General features: G+C 43.3%; 1 protein-coding gene across 3 annotated transcripts in view; it reads right to left on the bottom strand.

Annotated features, from left to right (window-relative positions):
- Positions 1–15,404, bottom strand: part of PDE1C (phosphodiesterase 1C) — a 482,123-nt gene that overhangs the window by 443,256 nt on the left and 23,463 nt on the right. Inside the window, exons 1-2 of one of the 3 annotated variants that reach the window (XM_031674187.2) lie at positions 13,526–13,602; positions 13,256–13,337 (exon numbers count right to left, since the gene is read on the bottom strand). The exons of 1 other annotated variant lie outside the window; for it this stretch is intronic. The gene's annotated coding sequence lies outside the window, so the exon portion shown is untranslated. Of the gene's footprint in view, positions 1–13,255; positions 13,340–13,525; positions 13,603–15,404 lie in introns of those variants that run through there. One more of the 3 variants, XM_072964716.1, reaches the window with a different exon arrangement.

The raw sequence follows: 15,404 nt of genomic DNA, 5'->3' as shown, positions 1-15,404 counted from the left end.
GACAACCACTCCAAATTGTGGGAAGGGCCCCCCTGCATTCACATCATCACAGAAATGGCTGTAGACAATGAAGTTTCTGAACTGCAGCCCTATTCTGGCTATACTTGGTATGACCCAGGTAGGGCTAATGAGTATCTTTGCTGGGAATAGGAATTGTGAGAGGTGAAGAGAAAGTTCCAGCACATTCCAGGCCAGTTCCAGCCTGTATCTGAAAATCAGCTCCTCCTAAATTCTGTGAGATGCCCTAGTACCTTTTACTACACTCCCTTTCTGTGAGCGACCTACATAAGGGAGTTTCTGTTGCTTGCAACCATAAGTCCTAACTAATCCATCCAACACACTTCCTTCAAGGAAGGATGTAGAGAAGGAAAAAATAAACAGAGAAAGGGTGGAGTTAAACTGGCATTACTGAGTGCCAGCTATGTGTTAGGAATCATGCTAACCAAGAAACAGTCCCTGCCTTTGAGGACTTTACAAGACAAGTTAGTCCCTAAACAGTCTCTGGAGCCAGGGGTCCAAACAAGAGAGCAGTCTCAGAAAGTCTACATCTGTGGAGGCGACCCCTCTTCAGCTGTCATTAACACCCTTCTCGGTTTCATTCTGATTCTATCTTATTGCTTCCCTACAGTCTATTCTTTGTTTCTCGCATTAATTAGGCCCACCCAGGAATGGCAGAGACCATCTAAATAAACAGGGCGAATAAAAGGCAAAGTGCTTACACACTTGAGGGTCAGAAGAATTTCCCAGAAAGATGCCTCAAAGGCCCTGATGGAGATTACAGAATTCTGTTTGCACAATGAGGTAATCTTCCTTTGTGATAGGGATGGCGCCCTGTCTATTTTTCAACTTTCCTTCTAAGTTTACATATTATTAGTGCATCTGTCAAAATGACTACTTGTCAGTACCTGCCTTCAGTGTCTCAAATAATCCTTCTGTGTCTCAAAAAAATATTAGTTGAGGGACTAGCAGATCAATGCTTTCCTCACAACATCAGGAGCAAATCAGAGTAATTTAAATTTCTTTTTTGCAATAAGAATTTGGGGAGAACTTTACAATAGTCTTTGCAATTAGGAGATTTTGAGAACTGGAGACACTCTGCAGTGGGAGTGGGGAGACCAAAACGAAGGTCTTGAATTTCTTTTTCATAATCCAGAATAACAAACCTGGAATATTCTTCTCCCTCAGCCCATCTGGCTTGCCTAGAGACCCCCTCCTCATCCTTCAAGTCTCCACTGATGTTCCAGGTCCTCCAGAAAGCATCTCCTGCCTGCCCTTTCTGGAGTGAGGTGGCTAGTCCATTTCAAGCCTCCCCTGGACCCCATTCCACGTCGCCATCCTAGACACATCACACTGCATGCACACTGTTTGTTTGCATGCTGGTCACCCCACAAGAATATGAGCTGCTGGTAGCAGGGATGGGTCTTCCATCCCAGCCCCAGCACAAGTGCCTGGCACAGAATAGGCCCTTGCTGAAACATTTGATGAATTATAGAGTGAACACAGATGTAACAAGCAATGCTCAAAGGCCAGGAGGTGATGTGACTGGGACAAGACAGTTATTTTCAGTTATTTCCTCTCTCCAGTCACCTTCTTTCTTCCTCTGTGATGAGCTTCAGAGCTAGCTCATAATAAATAGGTTAATAGCATTTAAAACTAATAAATACAACAAAAAGCTCCTCTGTTTGCTAGCTGTGTGACCTTGAGCACACTGCTTAGCCTCTCTGAATCTCAATTTTTTTCTTCAATAAAATGGAGATGCAATACCTATCTTATAGGGACTATGTTAGTTACAATGAGATAATTTATATTGAAGATTTACCCTGAACCTGACCTACAGTAAACTTCCAATAAATGCTATTTTTAACATCATCATCATGACTAGGACACTAGGTCCCTTTTGTTCTTGTTTTCTGCATAGGATGCTTGAGACAGCCCACACTCAGAGGCAAGAGGAGCAAGGCTCAGAGCTCACTCACCCCTGGGTCCAAGGCTCAAAGCATCAGTCACCCCGTGAGCAAAGGGGCCAGAGGCTCTAGGCCTCCATCACTCAACTGAGCTGCAGGCACTCACAGGCTTCCTGAGAGCTAGAGTCCAGAGGTTGGACAGGAAGCTGTCCCTCAGGAAAAGTTCAGTTACTCTCCCACACACCAGCCTCCATCCCCCTCCCCACGCCACGATACTGCATTTAGCAGACATGTTGTGGCCTTCATCATCACAGCCTCACAGCAGTATCTAGTTCTGTGAACCATGCCGCGTCAGTTAGGATGTCTTTTGTTCCCTGGGCATCTAGGGCACAGCTTCTCCTGCTTTTCCCTCTAGCTTTCTTGGCTAGTTCCTTTACTGCTGTTGTTAACCAGAGAAGCTCGATATTATCCTGGAACCTCTTCTCACTTCATTCCTTCTCTGCTGAGCAATGCTCTTCACCTTGATAACTCTGTTGATGACTCTCAAGTATCAGTTTCTAGCCCAGATCACTTTCCCAAGCAACAGGGTATCTCCTTTTTTTTTAGGAGGCCTTATAGGCACCTAACCTTGACTCATCCAAATCTGAACTCTCCATCTTCCTAATCCACCTCCAGGGTCAGGTGTTGGAGGAGGGGGATAATGCTTCTACTCCCTTTCCCAGCCTGCACCAGCCTTTACTGCCCTCTTTCCAGTTATCCCCATAGGAAGAGAATTTCTTCTCTGACTGATAAAGGTTCCTTGGGCCCAACTCTCTAGGGCAAAGATCTCTGCTGGGAAGAGCCACGTGGCACCTCTGTGAGGATTAGGAAAGGATCCCCTTCCCCTGGGGGAAGCAGCCCAGGCCAGGACAAAGACAGAACTTGGTGAATGGACACGGCTGAGTGTTGCTCCCACATGGCCCTCATGGTCAGCTATTTGGGGGTTCTTCTGGATAGTATCTCCAGAATATCAAAGCCTCACTCTTTACCGCCAATGGTCCCATCTCTGTAAATGTCCTCCCAAACACTCTACCATCAGATCAGGCCTGTGAGTCATGACTGTCCCTTCTGTCTCCAAGTCCTGATGGAACTACCACTTCAATGTCTATCCACTCCTCCCTGTGCTCCCCCTTCCCCTAATCCAGGCTACACTATCTCTCACGTGAACTGTCACAACAGCCCCCTAACCCCACAACCTGCTGCCATTCTTGCTCCAAGGCTTTGTCTACCCAGCAGCAAAGGTGACCTTTTAAAATATAAATTTAGTCATGTCCTTTCTCTGCCTAAAACCCTTCAGTGAATCCCCATCACTCGAGAAAAACTCTCAGGACAAAGTAATAGCTCTTAGAATAAACTAACAGAATGAACTCTTAGAATTTAGGTTTTAAAAATTTAAAAAAAAAAAAACTCCTTGCCTTGGCTCATAAGCCCTACAGAATCCTGGGGAAAACTGGGAATGGTCCACAGGCCATACATGATACTTGGAGAGCTAAGTTTGAGTCAGATCATGAGAGACCTTGGTTTTCACGCTGGGGAGTTTGGACTTTCTCCTATAGGGATTAGAGAGCATGCAATGCTTTTACAGGAGATGGGAACTATCAGGAAGGGAGTGGAGAAGTTTGACAGGGAAGGGAAAGCAGCAATAAAGAAAAACTAGCACTGTGGGCAGCTTAATCCTCCACAGAACATCAAGAGCCAGCGTAAGGCACATGCCTCAGTTGTCAACTAGAAGAGAGAAGGAGCCAGAGCATTCCTTCAGTCACTGGTTAAGGATTGCTCCCAAAGGCTGCTACAGTCATCCCCTAGCATCTGCAGGGGATTGGTTCCAGAACCCCTCTCGGATGCCAAAATCCACAGATGCTCAAGTATCACATAAAATGTGTAGTATTTGCATATAACTTACACACATCCTCCCATAAACTTTAAGTCATCTCTACATTACTTATACCTAATACAATGTAAATGCTATATAAATAGTTGTCTGAGCTTGACATAAAGTTCTGCTTTTTAGGAACTTTCTGGAAAATTTTTTCAAGTATTCTCCCTTTTTTAAATTTTTGTAGGGGAGAGGTAATTATATTCATTTATGCAACAGAGATATTGCGGACTGAGCCCAGGACCTCGTGCACGCAAAGCACACGCTATACCCTCCCCCCCCCAAATATTTTCGATATGCAGCTGATTAAATCCACAGATGCAGAAGAGCAACTGTATTCCTGGCCCACAGACATGGCAGCAGAGCAAGATATGGTGGCCAGATGAACCCCGCTCAGGCCAAGAAATGCCAATGCAGCAGTTGGGAGTGGTAAGAGCATGGGAGAGAGACGGACCTGGACAGAAGCCACTACACTGCTATAATCAGATTCAGTTTTTATAAAGAAGATTCTAACCACACTTGCAGAGAACAAGCCAGAGAATGGGCATTTGGATGTATCATTTTTCATGCACACTTTGACAGGTAGAATGTGCATGTGAGGGGCAAAGGGACTGTGTGGCTAATTTTAAGTATCTGTTTAGCCAGGCCGTGGTACTCAGCTATGTGGTCAAACACTCTGAATGTTTCTTTGAGGATTTTTTTTTAAGAGATTAAATTTTAAATCAGTGGACTTGGAGGAAAGCTGATTACCCTCCCCAGTGTGGGCAAACCTCATCCAATCAGTTGAAGATCTTATTATAAAAAAGACTTACCACCCCTCACAAGAAAGAATTCTCCCAACAGACAGTCTTTACACTCAAACTGCAACTCTTCCCCAGGTCTCCAGCCTGTCCGCCTACCAAGCAGATTTTGGACTCACCAAGCCTCTACCATCACATGAGCCAATTCCTTAAAATAAACCAATCTCTCTCCAGAGAGATTAGATAGATAGATAGATAGATAGATAGATAGATAGATAGATAGATAGATAGAAAGAAAGAAAGAAAGAAAGAAAGAAAGAAAGAAAGAAAGAAAGAAAGAAAGAAAGAAAAAGAAAGAAAGAAAGAAAGAAAGAAAGAAAGAAAGAAAGAAAGAAAGAAAGAAAGAAATTCATCCATCCATCCATCCTGTTGGTTCTGTTTCTCTGGAGAACCCTAATAGGAGAAAGATAATAAGAAAGAATCTGGAGAAGATGGGAAATGGATACTAGTGGCCATCAAGCAGCTGGAGAGGACTCGGGGATCACAGAACATGCAGGGGTCATATTCCACATCACAAGGAAGGTTTGAATGCCAAGGACAATCTGAGAAAAGTGGCATGAGCTTGAGAAGCCCCTGGCACAGTGACAGTCTGTGGTGAGATCTCTCTTGGCTCATGAAGGCATTTCTCTCCATAGATCTGACTCTGCTTCTTGGCCCAAGCAACCTCGGGACATTTGAGGACTCCTGAAGTCCTCTCCTGGCCCCCTCTGTTTCCTCATCTGCCTTAAGATTCATATACTTTTCCCTGTGGTGAAATGATTAGAAGAGTCTTGAATTCACACTGATGCTTTGTTTCAGAGACCCCTTCCCTGGTAGGTCTGAAAGGGAACATTAGCCTTGGCCAGCATCTTTCTCCTCTCCCCAGCTTCCAGCAGCCATTGGCTCTTCTCCCCAGGGAGACCCCTGAACCTGAGTCATAAGCCTTGGGTGACAATAGAGGGGCTGCCAGATATGTTACCTCAGACAAGTGGCTTAATTGGTCTGAGTCTCACCTTTTTCTCTGGTGAAATGGGCATAATCAGGCTTCTTTTGCAGGGCCTTATAAATGCACAAGTTACAAGTGAAAGTTCCTTCAAAAAGATCTTTGAAGGGAGGGACCATGTTTACTCACTTGTTTGGCACCTTGCACAATGTAACTCACCATTAGAAGTTGTTAAATGAAGGGATGAACAAATAGTGCACGGCAGTCACAGTACCGAGTGTACCTCCAACAGTACAAAGTGTTTCCCAAAGAAGAAAAGTCAGATGAGAGCTGATGATTCCTCTGCCTACAGCACAGCCTTGCACCCTTTCTCTTTAGATTAATGTTTTGGGCTATTTTAATCAGGCGGCACTGAATTTGATAAGGTTTCCCAAAATCATAGCAGGTATTTAAGTTCAATATAAATCTGACTTCCATTCAATTTTCCCACACCCTTAAAGGCATAAACCTTTACTAGCAATCACTACCATGATGCCCTGTTATCCACAGTGGCCACTAACTCCCTGCTGTCTCATCCCTACACGAGCCAGCATCATGAACATGAAGCTCCTTTGTTTCTCCAAGAGACCATAAACATGGCTCATGACAAACATAGACGGGGACTTTGGGCTCCAGGACTCCAGAATATTTCCCTGATCAGACCACCAAGAGCACAGGGAATGGAACTCAAAGGCACCATGGCAATCCCACAGGCTGACCTTCTAGCTCTGCAGGAAAAAAAAAGGCATAGATGTCTTGGAAAATGGTGTATTTGAACCATAATTTCTTCTGGCTGCAACTATCTCTTACCTTTATTTAGCATGCCATAATGTTACTCAGTACCTTTGGTTCATCTAAGTATGCTTCACACTAGTACCCACTGCTCAGTAAAGACGAGGCACAGATGCTTCAATATCATTTGCAGCAGTGGTTCTCAACAACAGCGGCATGCCAGGATCACTTATGGAGACTCAGGGACATAGAAAACAAACTGTGCTTACCTGAGGGGAAGGTCAGGGAGGGACAGATCAGGGGTTTGGGATTAACAGCTACACTTTACAATATATAAAACAGATAAACAATAAGGACCTACTGTATAGCACAGGGAATTATATTCAATTTCTTGCAATGAGTGTAATGGAAAGAATCTGAAAATATATATGTGTATGTATATGTATAACTAAATCACTTTGCTGTACACATGAAACTAACATTGAAAATCGACTACACTTCAATTAAAAACAAGAATTAAAAAAAAAAGAAAGATCACCTATGGAACTAGTCAATCACATAAGACATCAGGGCTCACCAAAACAGATTCTGATTCACTAGTCTTGAATGGGGATAGACAGCTAAGCATTGGTATTTTTTAAAGCTCACCAGATGATTATAGTGAGAAGCCAGGGATGAGAACCACTGCCAGTTTGCGGCATTCAACCCAAACATTCCTGGTCTGTTTCCAAACTGTTTCCATCGTGATGTTTCTATCTGGCTCTGAAACGAGGAGGTCAGGCAAGTCTTCCTTGCAAATCCCACCATGTGCGGTTAGCAATGCATTTGGCTTCTCTGCTTGATTCCTGACTTTCTTTCAAGGGCTTTGCTTAGACATACTCTTCTCAGTTCAGACTTCCTTGAGAGGATGCTGACATTCTGTGCTTCCTGGGGACCAGCAGAAAAAAACACTAATATTTATTGAACTAATATTTATGTACCAAATCCTGCATTAGTTTGTGTAGCTAATTTTTGTAACAAATATCCAAAGTCTCAGCGGCCTGACACCACACTAAAGGTTTATTTCTTGCTCGTTACAAAGACCAATGCAGAGGAGAGGGAGAGACTGAAGAAGGAAGCAGATCACTCCAGATTGGTGGGTGGCAGTTTTAATAAACAAGGGATTTTCTTAACAGGCTTGCCTTGAGTGGCCACAAGATGAGTAAATTTCCACACCTACCTACCAAATTTTAAAAGTTTATATAGAGGACTTAACTGGGTTCAGTTACATATACCATCCAGACAGTCTCAACCCCACATTTCTATCTAAAGGCTGTATCCTTGGAGAAGTTTCTGAAAATGCAGAAGGCAGGTGGCCAAGGACAGGGGAGGGGGTAAGAAGACTCCAGTTGCCTGGGTCCAGCTCATGGGTCAACCAGCAGACACATCTCCTCAATGACTCCCCCCAGCAGCCTGGAAGAAACACGTATCCCTTCTCCTACATTCCATTAGCCAGAAATTAGTCATATGGCCCCACCAAACAGCAAAAGGGACTCTGGAAAATGAAAACTAGAAAAGAAAAGAGGGTTTGAGAAACATGGATCCTTTGAAACACTATCCTCTCCATTATTTTGACCAATTTCCAATTCACCAGGTGCAGACATAGTTTACACCTGCGTGCCAATGGCTGAGGGGAAAATCTGTCCCCCAATCAGAGTTGTAACCTTTCAATCATAATCGAGGCTCACTCAATCAAAGCTCCTAAGCCCACCACCAAGATATAAATTAAAGCTTTGCCCTAGAAAGAACACCTCTTTTTCATGTGATCTGCTGTTGGTGTTATCACTTACAGAAGGTTTAAGACTATAGACAATTTTAATAGTATGCTATAGCTCTGGCTTTAGAAAGAAAGCCAAAAGTAGACTTCATTTAGTAGTTGGAAATTGCATCATCTTGTGACATATGGTTTTTTCCTTTATAGAACTAGAAACCAGAAATATGTAGAAATACAAAAATGTCAGTATGTTATGAGGCAAGGGGAACAGCAGCCAGAAATTCGGTGAATAATCTTTAGCCAGCCAGCAGAATTGGCCACATCAAAGATGCCTGGCGAGGCTCCAGGGAATAAAGATTAGAAATAAATACAGAGCAGCCAAGGTTACAACTTGCACAGCAATAGGTCCCCAGTGGATAGCCATTAGAGTCGTCATACATCTGACTTGGACTTGGAGGGGGAGCATGGTTTCATAGGGGTCTAACATGGGTCCAGCCACCATGATTCAGGCTCTGAGCTAAGTATTTTACATGTACATTTCATTTCAAGCCCGCCAATAACAAAGAATGGAGTTATGGAGTTAGATCTCCTTACTGTGGTTATGAAATCTCTGGAGAAGGTAACTCCTCTCAGTGGCAACCTTGGCAACAGAATCATCAAAAGTACCAAGAACGCTGGAACCAAAGGGAACAGACAGGCAGCTCAAAAGGGAATTTCTGACACCAGAGTGGATGCAACTATTTGCTGAAGTGACTTGTAATAGAGAGATTCTCTCCCATCTGTTGTTCACTGGCAGCTAAATTCATCCAGGACTCTCTTCCAGCTTAGTGATTCACCTCAAACCGGACAGCAAACACGTTCCTTGTCACCAGCAAACACACACCCACACAGATACACAGAGCTAGCTAAACACACACACACACATCATTCTTTGTGTCCGGATGTGGCCCCTGCTGTTGATGATAATGATAAGGATGCTGGTGTTTTAGAGTAAATATCACAGAACAACACAGAGTGAAGATAAACTGTACTTAAGAAAAAAGAGCAAACTACAAAGTTGGATACAATATTGTCACAACTATGTGAAAAATGCACTTTAAAAAGACAGGGAGGAAACACACCAAAATTGTAATAATGATTATATTCTAGAGCTGGAATTATAGGTAATTTGGTTTCCCAGAGGCAGCGAGTAAAGTCTTGTCCTCCCACTCAGGAATCTTGGTGGAATTTACTTTCTTCTTTCCTGTGTCCTCCAAATTTTTTACTATGCCCACAATTAGAAAAAAAAAAAGAAAAACATTTTAAAAGTTAATTGTTAATACAAACACAGGTCTCTAACTAGTTTCTGTGTTTTTCATGTTTAAAATTTTTTAACCTACTATATACACAGGGAACTATATTCAGTTTCTTGTAATGAGCCATTAAAGAAAAGAAACTGAAAATTTATTTATATGTATGTATATATATATATGTATTTATGTATAGAACTGAATAGCTTTGCTGTACATCTGAAATTAACATTGTAAATTGACTACACTTCATTAAAAAATAAAAATATAATTTCGAATAACAATCTTAATAAAATAATCCATGAAGAAAAAAGTTATGATTTAAGAAATATATTAAACCAAATTATTCTGAGCCAAATAAATGACCCTAGACTGTAAGCTTCATGAGGGCCATGTATGTTTTGTTCACTGAAATACTCCAAATACCTAGAAAAATCCAAGCACTAAGTAGGCAGTTAATAAATACTTGTTGAATGAATACATGGATATTCTAGTTCTGACGGTAGCTTTAAGAAGAAATGTGGAAATTAACATATCAAGGATATTGCTCTTCTAGGTTTAGCATGTGCCCTAACCAACCTCCATGAATCAGGATAAGGTGGTCCATCTTTACCACCAATTGAGTAAAGAAGAATTCATATTCATTGTCTAAAAACTCTTGACTCCTCTTCTCAGACTGGATTTCATTCTTCCATCATATCAGGACCTAATGGAAAAGTTCTGCTACCACATCACCAGTAATGTGACACTTTATTTACTGGTAATTTTTAAAATATTATGCATGAAAATATTATGCATGTTCACCATACAAAGCAAGCTGATGCCAAAAGAAATAGATGACAGACTTGTGTAGTGGAAATTCTAAGTCATGATCTTGAACTATAAAAATAACCTTTATGGGTGGGGAAAGCACAAAGCCTCTGTATTGACAAGATGACTGAAATCTCAAAATCACAAGAAGATTTTTCCAGATGTTGATTACCCTGCTACCCAGAAACGCTACCGGAGAATCAGTCTGTATTATCATGATAAAGGGAAGCAGTTACAGTTGGCAGCAGGTGGGAGTATCAATGATTTAATGCTGAGACGCTTTTGTCAGGTATTTAAGCTTCCAAAAGGCATTTTTTTCACTGTGGTAAATTCTTGCCATACATCTGGCAACTGAATTTTTTTTTTTAAGTATCCCTCGAGCCAATAAAGGGCATTTAGGAGAATGGAGGCCATTTGGTTTCCTCTTTTAACATGAGTTACCTCTTGACTTAATTAATTCTGCCTCTGATTTTCAAGATCTCCTCCAAATCACAAAGCATTGTCACTGACACGTAGCCTGCACTCAGCAGGCGGTTTGGGGATTGACTCAAAATGTGTGACAACTTTCTTTTTCACAAAGAAAATTGAACGGTTGAAGTACGCTAGAAATCAAGACCGCGTGTTGGAAACAATAAGCAGAAAAGGGTCAAAGTGAAGTGTTAATTCAGTGATTAAACTGAAAGAAGAGACGAGTCAGTGGAGCCTCATTTTCAGCCCATGTTTGTTGAGGAACCCACTGCAGTCCAGTCACCGTGCCAGACCCTTCTACCTACAGAATCTTAACCCTCACAACAATTCCCATTTCACACATTGAGAAACTGAGACCAGCTACAGCAAAGGATGAGATTTACATGAGATCTAAATGGGAACCAATTTGACTCCTCCCCAGGCCTCCACTATGCTAGGCTGCCTCTCTTCTCTCCTCAGAGGGTGCAAAGTTCCAGACATTCGCATCTGACAGCCCTTCCACCCACTCTTTCTCTTCCAACCTCTCCCTTCTTTAATCAAGTCCAAAGAAATAAATAAGCAGGGAGGAGACAGGTGCTAGTTAGAGCCCACAGGGTAGGCCCTATTCCTTTCCCATCCCCAACCTAGAATACAGAACTGTGCCCTTGAGCTGCCCTTGAGGTTTCTATTCCAGGAAGAGAAGCCCTTAGCCACCTCCCAAGCCTGTCCCCCACCCCAAGTATCTTTTGTGGTCCTGGTTCCCACCCACAACACTGGCCAGGCCCCCGCACTGACCACCTTCAGCTTCCTGCTCTCAAAAGGAAGTGAAAAAACCCCAAGCATTATGAAGAAGACTCACCCAAAGTCAGCAGCCCCTTAGAGACTGCAGACCTGCCCCCTGATACCCAGTGGATCCTGGAAACTTCCCAGCAGGGACTCTCCTGGGAAGGAGGGAGATCCAGCTGCCTTGAAGGACTCGGGGAAGAAAGGAAGGGGAGAAAATGCCAAGACTACCCAGAAGCTCAGCATCCAAGCTCCACAATCTACCTGTCAGGCTCTGACTCAGTCCCTGCCTTCAGGCAGCTCATAGTCTAGATGGGCTGACCCACAGATGATAATGGAACATGGTGCTAAGACAGAGGGAAGCCCAGGAGAGGGTAGGGGGTGCCATTAGTCCAGTCCACAATTTCCTGGAGGATATAACATTAACACTAGTCTCTTGTTTGAGATAAGAGTGATAAAAAGGTATGAGCAAAAGTGACAGGGTTTTGGGGGGTTTTTGTTGTTTTTTTAACATTATTAGTGTTATTTTCATCCTAATCATACTCACATCATTTTCATCCTACTCACACTCATGTTAGTGCAGTAAAACATCACAATGAACAGCACAAGTTTTCCACAGCTGACCTGCCGAGGTCAAATCCTTGTGCTGCTCTTACGGGCTCTGCCTCAGTCTCCTCATATGACTGTTGTGAGGACTAAATGACAATAGGTGGAAGGCGCTTAGAGCAGGAGCTAACACGTAGTAACCACTCAATAAATACAGCTCTGCTGTTATGTCACTGTTGCTTTTTTTTCACATTTTAAGCATTTTGCACAGTAGTAACTTGTGACGGGTGGGAAGTTACAGGTAAACGGACAGGATCAGAGAGAGAAACAGACTGTGTTAACAACTAGTTAAGAGAAGTTCCAGTACCAAAACTTCTGACAGCCCATGTCATTTCCAATGCTTTATAAAGCCATTTAAAAATCCTGAACTCTTAGAAGAAAGTTTCTTTAAAAGCCTTAATTTTCACATAAACAAGGAGGGACTAGGCACTAGGAGACAACGTGACTGTCAACATTCTCAGACTGGAGGACTCCACACCTAGGGTTAATTTGGAAATACTTAGAATCCAAATTGAATCTCCTTCTGAGTGTGATTTTTTTTTTTAAATCCCTCAAAGTCTCACAGGGTCCCTCTGTCCAACATCCCCCAAATGCCACAGCCCACAGCACCAGGAACTTCACTTTGAAAAACACAGGCCGCCCTCCTCCACCCCTGCCCCCAGGGTGCTGTCCACACAGCTGTGCTTACCGCCAGCACCGCTGGGGGGCGCCTTGTGTTGGCGGAGATCCTAGCACCTTCTCGGGCTGCTCGGTGGTCTCTTCTCACCAGGACAAAGGGACCCCCCACTTATCTAGCAGGAGTGACCAGGGCGAAGGGCAGTGAGCACGGGAGCAGGAGTAAAGGCTAGAAATCATAAAGTGATTAGCCACGAGGTCGCTAAGATGGACCACATGTGCTTGGTTATTTCCCCACAAAGAGACTGTGTGGAGTCCTGAATTGTGGCCTTCTGTCCGGCCGAGATGCCTGCACCAAGCGCTGCACTGCTGCTTTGGGAAACACTTAGGAAACTCCAGAAAGATGCAGCCAGTTCAGTGCGAAGGGCACGGGACTTAGGTTCATAAGAGTTGGATTCAAACCCCAGCTCCACTGTGGCTGAAAAAAGCATTAGTACTCTAAGTCTTGGTTTTTTCCATCATTTCTCTGGAACTGATAGTACTCATCACTTCTATGTTCCCTTCAGCTGCTGCAAGAGCAGAGGAAAGGAAAGCATCTGGAGGATTGTGAACCATGTCAGTTGCACACAGTGGGGCTTACCTTGCTCTCCTGCGTCCTCACCCTTCACAGTTTCCCCCGGACTCTGCCACTCCTTTTCCACCGCTGCCCTCCTGGCCCCTGCCTCTATCAGCAAAGAAAAGAAACATGCCCTGTTAGGCACCTGAGGATGACCAGAAGAGCACATGCTGGATGACCTCTCTGGGGTGTCTGATGCAGCTGACTGGTTCCTCTGCCTCTACTTTTGACTTGGATCTTCCTGCACTCCCACGCCCAGCTCCCTCCTGGCTGACCTGCCACCCTCCTCTGCACCTTAAACACTGGTGTTCCGTTACAGGCCTCTTTTCTCTTCTCACTCTCCAAGTGTTGGCATCCACCCTGCTCAGATGCTGTTGACTCCTATTTCTCCGGCCAGCACATAAAGGGACTGAGCCATCCGGGCAACAGGCAAACCAATCCTGGAAAGGGACCATTTGGGAAAGTGAGAGGAGCTTCCTCCAGTTCCCTAGAAGGATACCCACAAATCATTCTGCAGGAGATAAATATTCCTGCATCCTGAGAGCACTGATCCAGAAGAGGCAGGAATAGAAAAGCAGGATAAACTTCCCTGTAGAATGTCATTTGCCACAACTCTGTGAGTAGTTAGAATGACTCCCATTTTTCAAGTGGAAAAACAAACTCAGAGAGGTTGAGTGATATGCCCTAGGTCACGGAGCTCCTACGAGGCAAATTCACGATTTGAACACAGGTTCTTCAACCGGCCTAGTGCACTTTCTTCCTCCCCACATCCACCCCTCTGGGTATGAAGGCTGAAAAGTTAAGTCCATTCTAAAGTGAAAACACTCCTACTGACATTCTTCTTAAGATAGTGCTTAATAGCACATGTTTTATGATGACTGAAAGTATTTTCATTTTGTATAGTTTTTATGCTTCCTGAACATAGATAAATAAAACACAATTAGACATTTTATGATCTCAAAATCCAAATAAATGGGGTGGGTAAAAAACCATCCAGAATGTCATGGCCATGGACACAGAGCAAAATTTCCCTGCCCACAACCTAGCCAACTTGTGATTTTAAGTCAATTCAATGAATGATAATTTTTCAAACAGTGAATCTTCAACCTGCTAATTGACAGATTATTGACTCACCAAACCCTTATCTGTAGTAACATTTTGTAAAATTCACAAAGGTTTGGATTTCGCTGAGACCAACCAATGAAGAGTATATTTTGAGAGGGACAATTGCTTGTGGGTTGTGAATTTCAAGTATCACGTTTACCACAAATACCAAAATTTTGTAAGACTAGAATGGGTTTTTCTTGTCCAATGCATTTTCAGACCATTCTGCCAATTTTCTCTATTCCTCTTGGTCAGTGGATTTGCTTTCTTGATGTAGGAGCAGAAAAAGGTGGAGTTGAAGGCAGTATGCAAGGAATTGTTCTAGAAATATTGTCACCGTTGGACACGCCTGCCCTACAAGAGCCGACACACACACACAAATATGTGTGTCATAGTCCTGTACACATTCACAAAACAGAAGCTTCATCTGGATGTTAATTTTTACATATCCTTGTCAATTAAAATATGTTTATGGAAAATCCCCCCCATTCGTGTAACACTTTCTGAGAGAAAGGAACTTTGAAACGTGAGAAAAGAGCATTTCTTGAGCACCTACTAAGCCACCCGGGCTCTGCCTCATACTGTCACCACAGAGCTCCATCTCACCAGTACCCACACCCCTGCCAGGTTCGTGTCATAATCCCTGTTTACAGAAGAGAAAAGTGAGGCTCAAAATAAAAGGTGCATCACAGATTACTCACTGCAAAATGACAAAGTCCTGATTCAAACCAGATCTCTCTTGCCCCAGAGGCTATGAATTTTTGTGGGGGAAGAGAGGCCAGGAACTAAGGATAAATTTCACAACAGTCCTGATTTCTTCTACAACAGTCGTCTTCCTTGCTGTGATCTACTCCTCCTATCAGCTGAAGAACAATTGCTCGATGACAAAGGAAGAAAAACCTCAAAGAGAATTATGTCATCCTCAATCACTTTGTCGGTCCTAAAAAAGACAAATTAATACCCCTCCCTTCATGAGGGAATCAGCCTTTCTTTTAGCACAATCATGGGGCAGAGCCATGCATTATTAGCTTTGATTTGCCAAAGACAGCACTGGTGAGTTCCAAAAGGA

Source organism: Vicugna pacos, chromosome 7 (genome assembly GCF_048564905.1).
Source record: "Vicugna pacos chromosome 7, VicPac4, whole genome shotgun sequence".
Classification (NCBI taxonomy): domain Eukaryota; kingdom Metazoa; phylum Chordata; class Mammalia; order Artiodactyla; family Camelidae; genus Vicugna; species Vicugna pacos.
The sequence above is the reverse complement of the archived record's forward strand: the minus strand, read 5'-3'. Positions and strand labels throughout refer to the sequence as shown.